This window comes from Contarinia nasturtii, unplaced genomic scaffold (genome assembly GCF_009176525.2).
Source record: "Contarinia nasturtii isolate CC-2019 unplaced genomic scaffold, AAFC_CNas_1.1 Cnas_scaffold_285, whole genome shotgun sequence".
NCBI lineage: Eukaryota > Metazoa > Arthropoda > Insecta > Diptera > Cecidomyiidae > Contarinia > Contarinia nasturtii.
The window spans coordinates 1,883,239-1,901,071 of record NW_022197640.1 but is presented as its reverse complement, the minus strand read 5'-3'; the positions used below and the strand labels follow the sequence as shown (position 1 = coordinate 1,901,071).

Below are 17,833 nucleotides of genomic sequence, written 5' to 3'. Positions count from 1 at the left end.
ATCGAATCGCATGCTCATTAGAGACAATTAAATGTAGTTTTATTTTTGTTCATATTTGTGTACAATTGTGAATTGATTTGAAATTGATTTTGTGTTTACTTGAATTTGTAAAATGAGTTTGATATCTAAATGGCAAAACATAAATAGGATATTGATTTAAAAATGAATAAGCATTGGTTTTGTGTACGTCTCATGTAGTCGGTTTATAATTGATACATTCGATGGGGGTAATTTCAGCTAGATTGAATTTTCTCTTTCTAATTAAAGTATTTTCAAAGCATAAAAAAGGACGATCCATTACCGATACAGTCTTTTTTACAACAACAACAACAACAACAACAACAACAACAACAGAGAAGCAAAGAAATCAGCCCTCGACACATAAATCAATAATCTAATGCAATTCATCACAGATAAATTAAAAACTATTGCTAGTTACTAGTGCAAAAGTGGAATACAAATGTTGAGGCTTTGAACATTAATCTATTGCTATAACGCTTACATAACAGGTATCTATATCAGCACAAATACCATCTCAAAATACACAGAGACGCAGACACATATATACGTGAACACATATAGAAACGGTTTACGCGGTGACAATAATGCCAGTGGTCAACCTTTTATTGAAATATACCGTGAAACCACAAATGAATGCGAGAGCCAGAAAAGACAAAGTGACACACAGAGTTTATAAACAAATAGATAAAACAAATAACAAATGATGCCCTTGGGAATGTCACCTTTGTACACTGTACTATTCCATCGGATGAGATCAAATTGGCTTTGTGTATCTTTGTGGAAAATCGTCACGATTCCCCTCTCCGCCAATTTGCAATAAGATATACATAGAAATTTATATAAAGTATATACACATATTTGACATCAATTGGAGACGATTGATTCACAGTTCTTTGTTTTTTTTTTTTTGTGTTCCATTAAAAAAGTATTTATTTCCCATTCGAAATACAGTCATTAAACTTCTGGGCGAATGAAGAGAAGAAGAGAGGGCACATCTTTTTGTTGCATTAAGATGAAACAAACATATTTTGTCTCTCAACAGTTATTTGATGGCAGAAAGTGCTTTCTTTTGTTGTTCAAAATGGTCAGCGACACGATTTTGTTACATACGAAAATGCAAAACCAGTATGAAACGTTTCAAAAACAACTGGTGAACAAAAAATGATAATAAGTTTTGGCGAGAGAAAAAAAATACACTGATCGAGAAAAAGAGACAGAAAAAATCACACAATTTCATCTCCGGCGGTAAACACTAGAGCCCACATAATATGATACACAAACAACTCATAGGTTCTCATTTCGATTGCAAAACTATATGAACTATGATGCTGTTGGTGTGTCTGTTTGGTTTTGTATGCCGTGTAGATATTCTCATACCTCTGGCATATCACAATTCTAAATGTTGTATGCCATGCACTTGTACCGCGTGTATGTATTATTATGAAGATATTGTGATAAGTCGCAAGCATTGGCAAAAATGCACATAAATATTAATATTGAAGTCGTATGCTTAAGCAGTAAATGCGGTGTATGCATGTGTGTGTGTGTGTATGAGTATACCACCCGGAATGATCTTACATATATTGAATACAACAAAGCGTTCATTACCATTTAATAATTCAATAGGCATTTTATTGAATGCTTGCCACAGTTGGCCCAATCACTCCCATCGGCAATGTATTGACGTTGCCTCTGAAACTGTCCACCACTTGAACAATTCCCATCTGTGAAAATGTTGATAGAACGCACAACGCGTTACCATAGAAATATCATGAAATATTCGAATCTAATCTTCTCTCACAACTCTTCCTTTGCGTATGATATCATTGTGGCATTTTCTCTATTACAAATGCCTTTTGCACTATTCACGCCACCTATAGTTTCTCTCGCTTCGTTTGCTTATTCGACCGCCTGCTTTCTCATTCACCACATACAGAACTTTATCACTGATACACCATCGACCATTTCGAAATCGACACAGAAATAACATAAATAAACAGTAATCACATACACCGACCCGAGTGCTTTAATATCCTGTATACATTTTCGGTTATGTCTGGGCTGTGATGACCTTTTGTTTTACATCGCCACAAAATAGCACCAAAGTATTTTTCGTTTTCATTCGCATTTTATTTTCGGGGCCATTCGCTAACTTCTCTCAACGACGTTCACACTGTTTTTTCATATGGATAATTGAATTGTCGAGAATACATGTTCTTTTTTTTTCTTTCTTTTTTTCGAAATTGGAATATGAAATTAGAATTGGCTGAATATTTTCATTTCGATTCAGCGATTTTATATCGTCACATGTTTTTAGCTGACGATGACGATAACAAATGAATCACCAACGTCACCAACTACATAACATCAAGTCAAGTTAACTTAGACTCAACGTCAACGGCAAATGGTAGATTTTGATATGTGGTCGCAAGTGAAATAAAACGAACATTTTTGTTCACACAGTGGTACAATTAAGAAATTTCACAGCTTAAATAGCATTCATGCGATGTTTACTACAATTGATTGATATGATTTTCACGAGGGGTGAATATTTCGATGAATTTCCATTTATTTGTTTGCGCAAAGGTATTAAATTTTGACAACAAACGACAGCTGAACGTAATAGATGAATGATGAATGAAAATTAAGAAAACGAAACGACTTTTCGAATGCTCACAGTCATGTACATTCAAAATCGAAACCATTTGATTACATTGAATTTAAATTCGTTTCATTTCAATGCGCCCATTTGCGCCCATTGCTTCGTGTGGTTTCAACATTCGTCTCTTTACGCATTTCGGTGTCAATGAATTTGCAAGATTGTTTTCAATTATATAATTTTTTTTGTGATTGTACATAACATATTTGACGCAATTCATCGTATTCATTTCTAAGGCACCGTCTAAGGTTAAAAGACACAAACATAAAAATCGAATAGATAGTTGCGAACAACATTTTGGCATTCATTCATTTCAAATTTAAATTGAACACATCTTTTGTATTAGATTCATCTTTTTGTTTGGAATATCTGCAATTTGTTGGCATGACAACGGCACAACAATGATCAATTTTCAATGAAAATCGATTGAAATTTAGTGAATTGTTTTCATTGATTGCATTACAGAATAGTTGTCATATTTTTTGTCCGATTGAATATAATGTACGTGTAGTTGTATTGTTTGAAAATCAATTGCACATACGCATATACGCACATACACAGAGACTTCGACATTGTAAACACTTGATTATTTCGAATATTTCAAAAATTTCATAAGAGGGATGAGTGATTCGGTTGAATAGTCAATAGCACTGCATATAATTTACAGTATTCCCAAGACAATAAACCCATTTGGAATGGACTTTATTGGTTTGTTATTTAAATACACCAATATCTAAATATCGAATTCAAAATACCGTCATGGCGCCTGGTATGTTATAGAGATAGAAACAACCAAGGTAAAATTCATTTACCAAACAATCAAATCTGATCAAATTTTCTGCAAATGAGTAACCATGAAATTTTTTTGGTTCGTTTGTTGTGCGTACGTTTTAATTATGCGACTTCATATGAATCAACAAATATTTTGAAACGTTTTAATTCAATCTGTTTAAAAAAAAGAATTTATTTACTATGCATAAAGAACGACATAGATTGTAAGCTTCCATACTTCTATACGTGTGAATAATTTGATGCCACACAGCGTTCCATGAAAGCACATATGCACGCATCATTTCATTCAACCACTGTAAAATCGAGACATATTTGAAGCACAAGCCAATGGAAGAATGTAAGGTGAAAATTAAATTCCAAATAAATAGAATAGCATCTGGTAGTTGTTTCAGCTTAATTTGAGCGAGATTTGTACAATTGCTTACTGTTATGAGAAACGAAGCGAGGGCGAGAGTGAGAGAGAGAGGCCATTCAATATTCACTATTCACTGCAATTGAATTTCAGTGACAGTTTGAGTGGTTTACAAAATTCTTGGAATCGGACGATTGAATATCTAGCCCGAATCCATACGAGGGTATTGCATTAAATTCATAAAGCTAAAGGAATTATTGGAATCATTTTTGTTTGTCATCATACAGTGTATGTGTGCATATAAATATGACATGTCAATATTGCATCTCAGAATATGCCACAAATGTGATTATCGATCAAATTCAGGAAAAGTCTTCGTACCGACAAACAACATTTGCAATATAACTTTGAAGATTTCCATTTTGATTTCGAATCGTCAATAATTTCATTTGCAAAATGGTCAAACATTATGTTGGCAAATGGTTCGTACGACGTTTCATCAATTCGATCAACTCATCATTTCATTTTCATTTCGACTGACGACATTTTCCAAAAAGAAATTTGCGAAATCTGTCGACAATCTTATTCAAAATATAAATTGGAAATTTATCGTATGAAAATGTGACACAATGATGAGAATTAATTAGACTTAATGTTTCTAACACTGACTCTGACTCAAAATATTTCCTGATATAGCTTTGATTATGTTTTTTTTTCTTACACTGATCACCGCATTCACTGTCGAGCGGCTCGAATTATAGATAGAATAAGCTTTTTTGCTTTACCCACCTCCTCAAATTTTTTCCTTGGTCGAGCTATAGTGAAATGTATTTTTTGGTTTTTATCAAAAGGGCTGATTTGTATATAGAATTGATGAAGTGCAACATAACATAAATTTTTATATGCTATGATTTGAATTCAATGCAACGTGTCATGATATAACAAAAGTAGCTTCGGCCTTTACTCACCGCAGTGAGATTGTGTGATAATCGAAGCGACGAACGAGCATTGTTTACATGATGATGATGATGACGATGATGACGACGAGCATCCAGGGTGGATGGGGATAGTGTGAAAGAACGAGAAAGAATGGACGCATCGATTCTGCGACGATGACGTTGATTGAAATGACGATAATAATATCGAACAATCAAAATAATTAACATAGGGAGAAAACATACTCAATATTGTTTTATTACAATATCAAATATTTAACAACAATAATAATTGTAAATTAATTGCAATAATTAATATTTATTGCGTTTATAATTGCATAATTAAAACAAAACCATTCAACAGAATTCAGATATAGTAAGCGTTTTTAAAGCGAATGCATGTATGCACACGGATGCCATATACATGTATGTATGTACATCCGTATATAAATGGATTGCATTCGGCTATTCCACATCGGGCCACATTGCAATAATTTAGTTGATGCATTCTTGTGTTTTTGTCCTGTTATCATTACCATCGATATGGAATGGTGATTGGAAAGTGGAAATAGACAACAGAACCGTGAGACATTCGTGGGCAATCGTTTGTTTTGGTTTCATTTTTCGAACAAAAATTGGTGCTGCTGACGATGCTTTACACAGTATTAATACAAATGCAAAACACATGTATACACAGCGTGTGTTAATTTTGAAAACTTCACCACCCCCAAAATGAGCATTTGTACTGAATTGAAGAATTGATGCAAAACCGTCCGGTACATGGACAAACAAACCGATTAATTTCAGATCAGCAAATTCTGTGCACAATTATTGTGAATACATCAACTGTTCGCCATTTTTCTATTTTTTTTTCATTCGAGCATTTCATTCTATTGCTAAATAGATTGTTGGTCTACATCATACCTACCGATGTTTTCGGAATGAAGTTCATTTCTCTCAAATGAAAAAAAAAAAAAACTTCAACAAAAATGCTCATTCTCTCGTTAAAGGCATTTATTACGCGAAAAGGTAAACTGCAATAAATTACTCTCATTGTGCTCTCGCTTGGCTTGCCCATTTGCTCTTGGTCGTTTTTTGACAGACATTAAATTCCGAGCATGCTTTTTTACTTCCAACATGCAATAAATGAAATTCGATATAAATACAAAGTTCATTCTAATTGGCCAACTGGCCAAAAATCACGTGAATAAATTCACTTCCAATTGGAATCTGCTCGCAATTTCGATACACGCATGCAACTGTATTTCAGTGTATTTCGCTTCAACTTCCTGAATAGTCGAATGTTATTTTGAAAACGAAAGGAAATTGCAAGAATACCTTTTGGAAAATGAAACGATACATGGAACGGTAAAATATAATTCGGAAAATTACCATGGATTTTCATAGTTAAATTCACGTAAATTGGTTTCGTTCGTCAGCGAAAATAATACCATTTAGATTTCAGTTTTCCGTTGCAAGTCAATGACTATTTCTCTCTCGAGATCATAGAATAAAGAAGGGAGAGAGAATGGGAACAGTTCAAAAAGCCAAAGAAAATGGCACATCGGCATCCATTCTATTTCAGGTCGTTTGATAGTGAGCAAAATCGATTTCCTGTGCGTCATTTTATTGCAAGATCTCATCCCAACCGAGCTTACACTTTGTTTCAGCGCTACGAAATTCGTAAACATAAAACAGCTTTTTGGAATGAAACAGGTAAACAGTTACTTAGAAACAGACAAAGATAGAAATAGAGAAAAAGGAATAAGAAAGATAACCATGATCTATAAACCGTTGAAAAGAGCATCGAAAGTAATCTATCTCTAGAACTTGAAACTTTTTTCATTTGTTTATACTTAAATGCTTCCTCATTTTTTTTTTCTGTTCGCCTTCGTTTCCAACGAACAAAAAAAAGAAGAAGACCAATGACATTTTTACGCTCTTATTACGTGTACTTCATGTTTTCTCGCCCCGACCCGTTTGTTTTCATGCTAGACATTTGGATTTCGTTTGAAATGTGTCGATTTCAGTTTATTGCAACTATTTAAATGTTATATTTCACAACATGACAGGAAATGTGGGAAAAAAATACGACAACATCGTTAAGAAACATATTAGTCAGTTGACAGACGTCGATGTAAACGATCCGGTAGTGTGTTGCGTGCGCGCAATTTTTACACATGAATGCTACAGATTAGCCCCCGTATATAAATATGTTACATATTTAGTGGGTATGAGCGCTCACGTGTATTTATATGTATATTAAACCAAGAATGAGAAAAACGAACGAAACAATAACGCACACATTTATAGTCAAGTACTTAAAGTGAAAGATGAAAAACAAATGATAAATAAGTCAAGTCAGACGAAGCATCTCAAACCATACGGCCAGTACGGAAAGCATGCACTTCATTTGTTCTTCGACATCGTGTCACATCTGATATGCCACTTGTTATTTTTACCCATATCATAATGACATTTCGTCCGATTACAGATTATATCGATATACATATACATTTATGTATGTATTTTATTTGAAAGGAAAATGAAGATGAAAAATAAAAATGAAGCACGCCGAACAAACGAAACACTGCAAGAAGAATAATGACAAAAATTGACACATAAAAGTTAAATCAACTTCAATCGACACTCTCGTATATTTTCGTGTGTGTCAGTTGGTTTGATTCACTTCGCAGCATATGCGATTCATAATATTTCTAATTTTTTGGCGCCGTTTTCTCTGCAATTAGTGTCAGAAAATCTGACTAATTTATTAATTTTGGGTTGTATTTGTTAAGCGTATCGCTGTATAAGCGATCCTTTGCAAACATACTCTTTATTTGATCTACGTTGTGGCTGTGCTTACCATTCATTCATTCGCACGGTAAATTTATGAATTATTCTATCATCAAATTTATTCTGATGAAACAACGCAATGTGAAATACTTGGCTTTTCGGATGATTTACATGTAGTTTGCATCTTTTTAAATATTGTATGAATGTTGTGTGTGTGTGTGTGTGTGTGTATGTGTATTTTGTTCATTTATTTTTGGTATTTCATTGCGTGCTTTTCAGTATTTCCAATAAATTAAGCAAGATTTTTCACATCATTGACGCTTAAATGGCATACAAAACTGGCATATGCATAACAGCATACCAAAACCAAAAATCGACGAACGGACAGACAGGCACACCACAACAGTGGCAACAACAGCAGCACCAACAACAAAACCGAGAGAAACGAATTCACCGTTTGTTGCCATAATTCATTCCCAAAATAAATATGCATTTATCTTAATAGTAATCGTATGGATAATTAATATTTCATGTGAAGCAATTGCATACACGACCATGTGCACATGTGTGCATCAATTCAATGTGAATATAGCATTTTATCTGTGTGCCGAACATTTTTTATTTCACCCAATGCTAATCGTATCCGACTCTCTAGATTTGTCATTAAAATTATGGGTTGAATCTATTTCAATGCATTTCATAATATGACAAATGTGTGTGTGTGTGTCCGGGTGGCGCTTTTCGTTCTCGAGACCACAATCAATTTCCGTGCCGGGATATTTTCGGTATCTATTTGGTTTATTCGATTTTCGTGTTGAGCCGCGACATCATGACCAAATCAAATACACACATAGATGCAACAGCAACAGCGGCACCAGCACCAACGAATATCTGTATAAAGAGGTAGTATCATGAAATATGGATATTTGCCTTTTGCAAAATTATCAAAATTCGTCAACAAAACGAGGCCACTTCATTTTGTCAAATATAATCGATGCAGTCAATAAATCTGAATGATGATGGCATATCGTTGGTCGAAAATTGATTTCAATTTTGATGTATGATCGGTTATATTGTGTACCAACTCGACAAATAACAGTAACATTTTCAATGGCCGCAAACAACAAAATTGGATGAGTGAATAAATGACAAAGAACCAAACATACGAGTATATGGAAAAGTAAAGCAGTTCAAGTAATACGAGTGTTTTTGTGTGTGTGTGGGAAATGAGCATTCGAATGCACTAACATTTTTGTGCCATAATATAAAATATTCGAGTAGCCTTTGTCGCTTAGGCTATCAATTAGAGATAACATACCTGCGATAAATTTAGAATAGCTACGCTAGTACACTATTATCTCACTGCACGATATTTATATATGGCACACAATGAAAAATGCAGCCGTAAAACCGCTCTGAACTGCTCACTCATAGATGAAGAGACGGAGTGGGGGGGGAGAGATAAAAAAGAAAGAAAACGATATTAATTCAAGTTCAAAATATCTTTGTATCTAAAAATATTGGTTTTTGTTTGTTAGTTCATTTGCAAACACGCGGATGATGTCACTAAAAAATATTTCAACAAAATAACCGGCAACTGTGAAATCGTTTAGTTGACGCAAAATCATATTAACAAATATATGAATATGTGTTGCTGTTGTTTTTTATCTGCAACCGTCCTTCTTTCAATCCCACTTCTTATGCGATTTGTTTCATCGCATTTTTTTCGTCGTTTTTTCACTCCATCTCTGTCTATCTCACATTGTTTTGTTCAACTTCAATGAACGGTCGATGGTGTCATTTTAGCGAATTTTATTTGGAATGTAGACAAAATGAAGACGAAATAATAATTAGCGCATTAATGTTAACGAAGATTGTGAAAAACTTATGGCATACGATTCTCAAAAAATGAACAGCAGAAAGAATTACGTTATCGTATCATTCACAAATATAAAGACATTTAAACGCTCTTTTGTTTCAACGGATGAAATACAATGTTTTGTGGATTTATTTGTTCGACGACACCTTAGCATTGAATACGGTAATGTTCAAATCTTATAATTACTTGAAACACATCATTCATATGACGACAACAGCTCATACACTCATTGTATTATTTACATTGTTATATCAATGATGGCAATTTGGCTTGCTTTCCGTTTTGCTCTCTTTTCTAATTTTAGAGGATTAGACAAAGAGTCATATTATGACTCGGATATTTTTTCGGATTGAAGCCAAGAAACTTATTCACAATGAATAAAAAAAAAAGAACTGCAAACAACAGACGTATAAGATTTATTGAAGCCATTTTACAAATTAAAAGATTTACATTTAGAGTACAACATCAAACCTACAATTAGAAAAGTGAGTGATTAGCAAATATCCTACATTGTCTTTTTAGTGGCCCGAAATGCATCTAAAACTTTTACACCCGGTCGCACCTGAAGCGCATGACAAAAAATTGCACTCATATAAAAAAAGGTATATATATCGCTGGATTTTTTCTGCTGGATTATTTCTTCCATTGTAGCCACTGATTAACTGAACAAAGACTTTAATTCTTGGTATAAAAAAGGAGCGAGCGAGAGAGAGAGAGAGAAAAAAGATATGATTGCGGAAATTTGTCAAGTTGATACAAAATTGTGTGATGAATTCTTTTTCTGTTTGCATGCCAATCGCATCGCAACCTACGACAAGAAAGAGATAAAAAACGCGGAGTGAAATGACCTTTTTAAGCATCTTGATACCATTTTTAATACTTCTGTATAGAAGTATGCTGGCCCAATTGAAACATGCCTTTCTGCCGAAGCCCAATGAAAGGAGCTGAATTTTGCGTGATCTAGAGGGCACTTGGCGGTAAGATTATGCGAACAAGGGCAATGAAAACGAAATAAAAATGCCACGATTTTGAGTAAATATTTTAATTTAAGGACGCCTCCAAGAAGAAAATCCATTACGAATTTTATTTTATTTTTTCGTGCAATATGAACTGGTTTCATAATTATCGTGTTTGTTTTCCAAAATAAGCATTTTGAAAATGTTTTCAAACTGCATTTTATATCATTTCTAATTATAACATTATTTCGCCATCTTTTGTTTTTAAAATGTAAAATAAGCAAGAAGCATCATGGAAATGCTTTTATTTATAATAAATAAATATGAACCGTTGCATTTGAAGATGAATTGGTGCCCAGAGTGCTAGAATGAAGAAAAAAAAAGATGTACTTTACACGTGAATAAATTCGATTCGTTGCATACCGTTACACGTTCTAGAGGCTCAGATTAATAAATCTCTCTAAATGCGAACGATAATGACAATCCAATAAGAATAGAAATGTAAATATACAACGACAAAAACGCGATGACGATGATGACGACGACGACGACGATGATGATGAAGACAAGAAAAATAATCGCATATTTTGTGCGCGCTACATTTCAATCGCCCTTCATGATTTTTTCTCTTTCAACTATTGCCCTTAGCAATTTCATTCACACTTTACAATCCAGCGATCTCTTCATCTGTATATCAAAAGAAAAGTCGTGCAAATTATTTTATGCACTTTTCGTTATTTACCTCTCACAATCTGAATAAATAGTGCAAATCCGAAAAGAGACAAAAAAAAAAACTATCAAGTACAGATGAACAAACGACCGAGAAGAAACAGAATGCATTAAAACACAAACACACACACATATAAACCTATGTATATTTGAGCTAATACCACTGAAGAGTGAAAATACGAATCGTCGTTGTGAATATTGAAATCGGTATTGCAAAGCAGCTGAATTGCAACCGTTGTGTGTTGTCATTTTTCCTACAGATTCATGCATTTTGTGCATCCAAACAGAAGCTTCGTGCAACAAATAAAGAAAATGAAGAAGAAGAAAAATAAAAAGTGCCGGTGCATTCATAGTAACGAATTGAGAAAAGAGAAGAAGAATGATTGCAGCAACGCTGTAAAAAACACACTCAACAATGTCATATTAATAATAAGAATATACAAAAAACAATATTTGCCAGCGATTCAATGATAGATTTTTCGTTGATTTTAGCAACGATTTTTTTTTTATTTGTTTGTTTTTCATGAAACGTTTGTTTGTGTTTGAGTTTATGGTTGCATTTTATTTCTTGCAGCCAAACAAAAATGCTTATTGAAAACAATACATCGACAGCAACAGAAGGTAACGCATTCAGATAAAACGAACGATTTCCAAATGTTAAATCATTCTTGCGATCTGATAGGCAATCTATATGCTATGCAATCATTGTATATTGACACTACATTCTCATACACTCATAGAACTCATATTGTTGTGGAGGTAGAAACAGAGAATGTTCATAATGGGCCGCTCTACTCAAGAGTGATTTAAAGCTACGAATCGGTGACAATGAATTATGTAAAAAAGATAGACTTCTCTTGAAATAACGGTACCAAAACAGAATTAACTGTTATACAAAAGAATTTCAGGCTTTATAATAATTTTATTTTCTTCTAAAACCTTATCTCATGTCATTCATACGCAAATCTGGATACAGAGGCGGAATGTATGGTCACATTTTCATAATAGTGCACACAAACTCTAATTAATGATGCAAACGCATAAAAGAATGATGGAAATCATTAGTCTTTTATTGCGATTTAATTTCTGCAAAAACAAACGAAGTAGGAATAATTATCGAAGAGTATTATATAATTAAGTTGATCGATTCCATCGAAGATTATATCATTTTATGCAGAATATGAAATATCAATGTTGAAGTTATGATTGACCGATGTGAGCTATTTCCTTTTGTGCCAAAGGACATGAACGCAAACAAACGGTAAATCAAAAACTAATATCACAGCGAATCAAGTAACAAACAAACTGGAGAATCAAACTATTTGTTTATTTGTTGAAACTTGCAATATGTAAATCTCTTTCTCCTTTTCCTCCTCTCGCATACTCAAATGAATAAATCCAATGCATTTTGTTCAATGTTGAACTTGTGTGCGATATATTGGGTGTACAAGTTGAAATCCGCTATTTTACCGAATATTTTGGAAAAAGCCACAAAGAACGATGTCAATTTTTCATATAACGAGTGAGTCAGCTCATTTTTATGTTAGTACGCCTGATGATACATAAAATACATAAAATCACTCAAATTAAAAAAATATCACTGAAAGAGATAGATTTAATTCAGGAACAAAAAAAACAACGGATTTTATGTTGTACACCCAATAAAATAAATCCATTGACTTTTCCTAATAGTTGCCTGATGATTTGTATTTGCAAAATCAACACCGCATACACACTCTACAGCGATTGAAATCGAATAGTTTAATATTCCAATCCAATTCTCGATGAACCTAATCGCTTTTCAATTTGGTGAATATTTCAAATAATATGATGTTATTAGTTTTGTTTTTCATCTCGATTTACATTCAAGTGAACTACTTTGTTCGAATTTGAATTCACAATTCGGTTCTATCATTTTATTTTTGTTTAAATCAATCGTATCCGTTGTAAATTTTGCGTGAATGCCATTTCAAAAAGAAAGATAAACAAACGATCACAATTAAAATCGAATGGGAGAAAAAATGAATTTTATGCGATTTTTCTTCAATATGCTCGGTACTTGATTTGAATCAAAGTAAACAATAAGTTTCCGATATTTAAGCATAGATATGATGCTTTGACAACCATATAAAAAAGGCTGAGAAACAGTGTCGATTTGTTTGGATTTCGGTGTTTTTCTTTCTCAAAAATCGAATTTTGATTCGGTGTTGTTTACATTCTTGTTTTGAGTAATACTCCTATTATACACATGTGTGATTCAATATCTGAGCCGTGAGGTATCATCGCAGAAAATATTTCAAATGGTAAAGCGAACATGTGCACGACGGGCACGATCAACGCCGTCAAACTCATTAAATCATCATCATTTTTTTCTCTATCTCCATCTCGTTTTTGCATAAAGGCAAAAACGCCAGGCGAACATCTTCGCTTTAAATGAACTGTTTGAGCTGTTTAATAAAGTGTTTAAAACTGAGCGTATAATGTAAAAGCGATCAAAGTGCATTTCAAGAGCTTCGATTTTCAAATTGTGAATATCAAGTTGAAAACGATTTGAATTTCAAGCGGTTTGATCATAACACATTGAACCATGTGTGAAAATGTTGTGTGTGTTTTTTTCCCTTCTTCTCTGATTTTTTTTTAGTATTTATTTATGGATTGTTGTTGTGTGAAATCATGTGTCGGATTGTATTGGTGATTGTAGTCTGGATAGCAAAGAAATCACGGACTCTTTTGAACGTTCATTTCTTTGCTTTGAATATTTGTGATTCTCAATTTTTTCGTTGTGGAAGCATATTTTGAGAGTATGCACATGGAATTTAGGTCGATTTTCTACATAATAGTAGAGAAAATCGTTGACTCTGGCAACAAAAACATATACATGCACAAACACATTGACACACAGAGAGAATCGGAAAAATAATATTGATAGTCGCAGACACACTCACACAAACACACAGGCACATTCATGCTTAAATTACAAATACTCTGATGAAATTATAATTGGTTTTCACAAATCTGAGTAGCAATAAATGATGCGGAATGATACAGATTGCCGCTTATATGCTCACTTAAAAATAGAACATTGAATTTTCAATGAAAAATTCCGAAAATATGCAGGCAATTTGGGTTGTGTGGAAAGAGCTGCAAACGCGACTCATCATCGTCGAAACGATGTAAACAAAATGAAATAATGAAAAATGAAAATTTTCTTTTTTGGATCGGCTGACACTTTGAATTGCCGATTCAATGCGAAACAGAACCAATTCGAACACACACATTTTCGAATAATTTTCAGACTTCTTCAGTTCATAGTTAATTTTTAAAAAAACCGACATTTCTATCATTTATTTTGATCATCTTCAAGGTCTTGCAAAGAAACTTCAAGAAGTGAAAAACAAATAGTATTAAACACGTTCAAATAAATGACCGAAAAGTCATAATTGTAGGTAGCCAATATATTGCAATACACATTTTTGGTTAAAATTGAATTGTGCACTTGTTTCATTTCGCAATAAAGGTTTGAAATATTTAGACTTCTGAAAAACGCGTTAACTATACGAAAATGTTTATTTTATTTTCAGTTGAAATCAGTATAAATGCCTAACGACAATTCGCCGAAAGATTTTTTTTTCATGAAAAAAGCATTGCAATGTGGAAGAAGAAATCTTTTGTCATTAGCAATGAACTGCTTGAATTTTTGCAAAGTCATAAACAAATTAATGTCATTCGTCGCGAACGTACTTTTTTTCTGTTTTAAATTGTTCATTCGTAATGTTTTCAAATACATCGACTAAGAAAATGAGAAGGAGAAAGATGCGGAGCGAAAGAAATGTCAAAATGAGAAATGGTCCGCATCGAAATCGGGCAACTAAACAATGACAATGATTCAAACCGTGTCAAAAATTTAGTCACCGCAACTCATTCTCGGTTTCAAATAAATAATATGTAATATGTATATTAATTACAGTGATGACACTGATATTTTTGTGTGTGCTTTTCGTGTTAAACAAGCCGTTTCGATATATATATATACAAAATTTGAAAATGTGAATGGACAAACGGCGTCTTTCACAAACTTAAATGTCAGTACGTTCAACCGAAAACCGACCAAGAGAGAGAGAGAGAGAGAGAGAGAGAGAGAGAAAGCAAAAGTACATGATTTTTCACGAAAATTTCTATTTCATTTCATATAGACACCAAAGAGCATCGTTCATACACACACACACAAAATAATCAATGTGCGTGTCTCAGGACTTGGATAGAACACTGACGACTAAAAATAAATCATTTTCATCAAATAATTAATGATATACATGATAAAAATTGGAGAACCGAAAAAACATTAGACGATGACTTTTTTCGTTGTTGTTCATATTTTTGATGTCATAAATTTTGTTGGCGAACTAAATTTATAATCGTGCTCGTGAATAATCTCACTTTTATTTATTATACCATCATAAATAAATGTGCTAAACGCCTAATCAAGACGAAATGTGTAATATTCTAATTTCTTGGTCGCTCGATTTAAGTTAAGCCGCATCGGATCAAAAATACGACTATCAAACAATTTATGGGCCGCGAGAATGTACGGAACATTAATGAAAATTATGGTGGAAACATAATTGACAAATATAATGTTGACACAAATAGGTGTTTGTTTTTGCAAGTAAAATGAATTTGATTTTTTTCTACTCGGGTCACCGCTACTATCAAAACAACATCACCACGATTGACCAAATGTTGCAAAGACTTGAATGGATCACAAATGATTGAAAATTATAGTGAAAACAATCATTTGTGCAGATAAAAAAGAGAGTTCAAAAACTCTCACACTAGAAAATGATCATGATTCGTGTAAGAATGTGATCTGCGCATTAGAATTATGAATTGTGCTTAATGATCGAGCAAAACTAGTAAAGAATATATTAATTTGTCTAAATATTCTGTTCGATTTATAGCAACATTCACCAAGAATTCCCGCATACTTTCGATTATAAATTTTGAAAGTGCGTTTCGTTATTATTCAACACAAAACGTTATCTGCCAGAAAAGTGAATGTGCCAATAGCAGCAATGCAGCAGAAATAGCAACAACAGAAACAAATCGAAAGAGAAAAAAAACACTTTTCGGTCTAGAATTAAAGTGTGCTCACTCACCAAGTCACTCACGTATTGCATATAATTAGCGTGTATAGATTTGAATACCGCACGAAAACAATTGCATTTTATCGAAACCATTTGAAAGTACTTTGAACAGTCGTTGTGGTTTTTCAATTTGACTGGTTAGCTAGGTGAGTAGATTTGCAATGAATTGCGCACAATGGCACACACGGGTCGTCAGAGTTAAGCAAATTCAATTACAATTCAATATAATTTCCAGTTAATTGTTTTGAGATAAATAATGTGGGTAATAAGTTGATATCTTGAGAGAAAGAGACCGACAACATTTTGAATACCGCAATACATACATCATGAAAATGAAACATAATGACTTTGAATTGGTGGGCAGAATGAAAATTTTGTGGCAATATACATAGATATTGAACACTTTTATACAAATTCAACTCTATAACAATGAAAAATGTGCAAAAGTCGGCTTGCGATGCCACAACAACGACGGCGACGAGACGCGATTTATTTTAACAACCGTTTAAGAAAATGATTCAAAATATGTTATTTCTCCCGTATATTTTGTGCCGCACTATTCTGATTAGATTTCGGTTTGGTGCTGCACTTGCTGGCAAAGCCGATGTGTGTGTATGTTTTAGTCGAGAAAAAGAGGGCCTTTGTCTCGCTGACATGATAACTATGCGAAATCACCGGCGTAATAAAGATCTTTGCTTTTGCATAACGAAAATGCGAGCTAGACGAACACAAGAGACAGACACCGAGTGCGAATGTGACTGAGGTAGATATAACATGTATCACATCTATAATTCAACGGGAATTAATTATGTTCAAAAGTTAATAAACTAAACAGCATCAACACATCATAGTGCGGTACATCGCATTCGTTAAAGTTGATATGTTCGTCATTCGAATGAGTTGTGTCTAGTGGCAAAGTAAACTGCAAGAAAAAAAAAGCAAATGAACGCGTTTCGACTTTCAATTGGAACATTACATTGGGAAAATTGCGGCGCATCTGTGTTTGTGTGCATTTCATCGTGTGAATCGTGCTTTTTTGCCACAACACATACATACATAAAATAAACTTCTATTAACGATAAAAATAGGCAAAAAAATCAAATTCCTACCAAAAATGCTCAATAGAAACACAATTTTGGTTACTGTTTCAAGTTAACATATATAGAAACCACTGTCGCAAAAATATCAGTATTAAATGAGAAATAATATACTGTTTAGAGTCTCCCTTTTTCGTGCTTCGTACATCAATGGATTAATGTAAATAATGTAATTACTGTCACTGTTGCGGCTAATTAAGATTTTCTGAATCAGTAATACTTCACACGCACATACACACACACACGCACACGCCCGTTGAGAAATGATAAAGTAAAAGAGCGACGCATAAACAAAGTGAAAAACTCTGAACACACTTTTCACGTTCGGCTAATTCACAAATACCATGCGCTTGCTTTCAAGACACGATTACTCACAGCGGTCCCATGCATGTATATGTATGTTTGAAATGTACACATTAAAGTATGAAATATTTAACATTTAAATACCAAAATAACATGAACTGTCGTCACAC

At 33.4% G+C, this 17,833-nt stretch overlaps 1 protein-coding gene across 5 annotated transcripts in view; it reads right to left on the bottom strand.

The window, feature by feature from the left end:
* The window catches only part of LOC116337855 (polypyrimidine tract-binding protein 1), a 198,072-nt gene that overhangs the window by 129,412 nt on the left and 50,827 nt on the right, over positions 1-17,833 (bottom strand). Inside the window, exon 2 of one of the 5 annotated variants that reach the window (XM_031762795.1) lies at positions 8,874-8,975. The exons of the other annotated variants lie outside the window; for them this stretch is intronic. The gene's annotated coding sequence lies outside the window, so the exon portion shown is untranslated. The remainder of the gene's footprint in view (positions 1-8,873; positions 8,976-17,833) is intronic. 5 annotated transcript variants of the gene reach the window in all.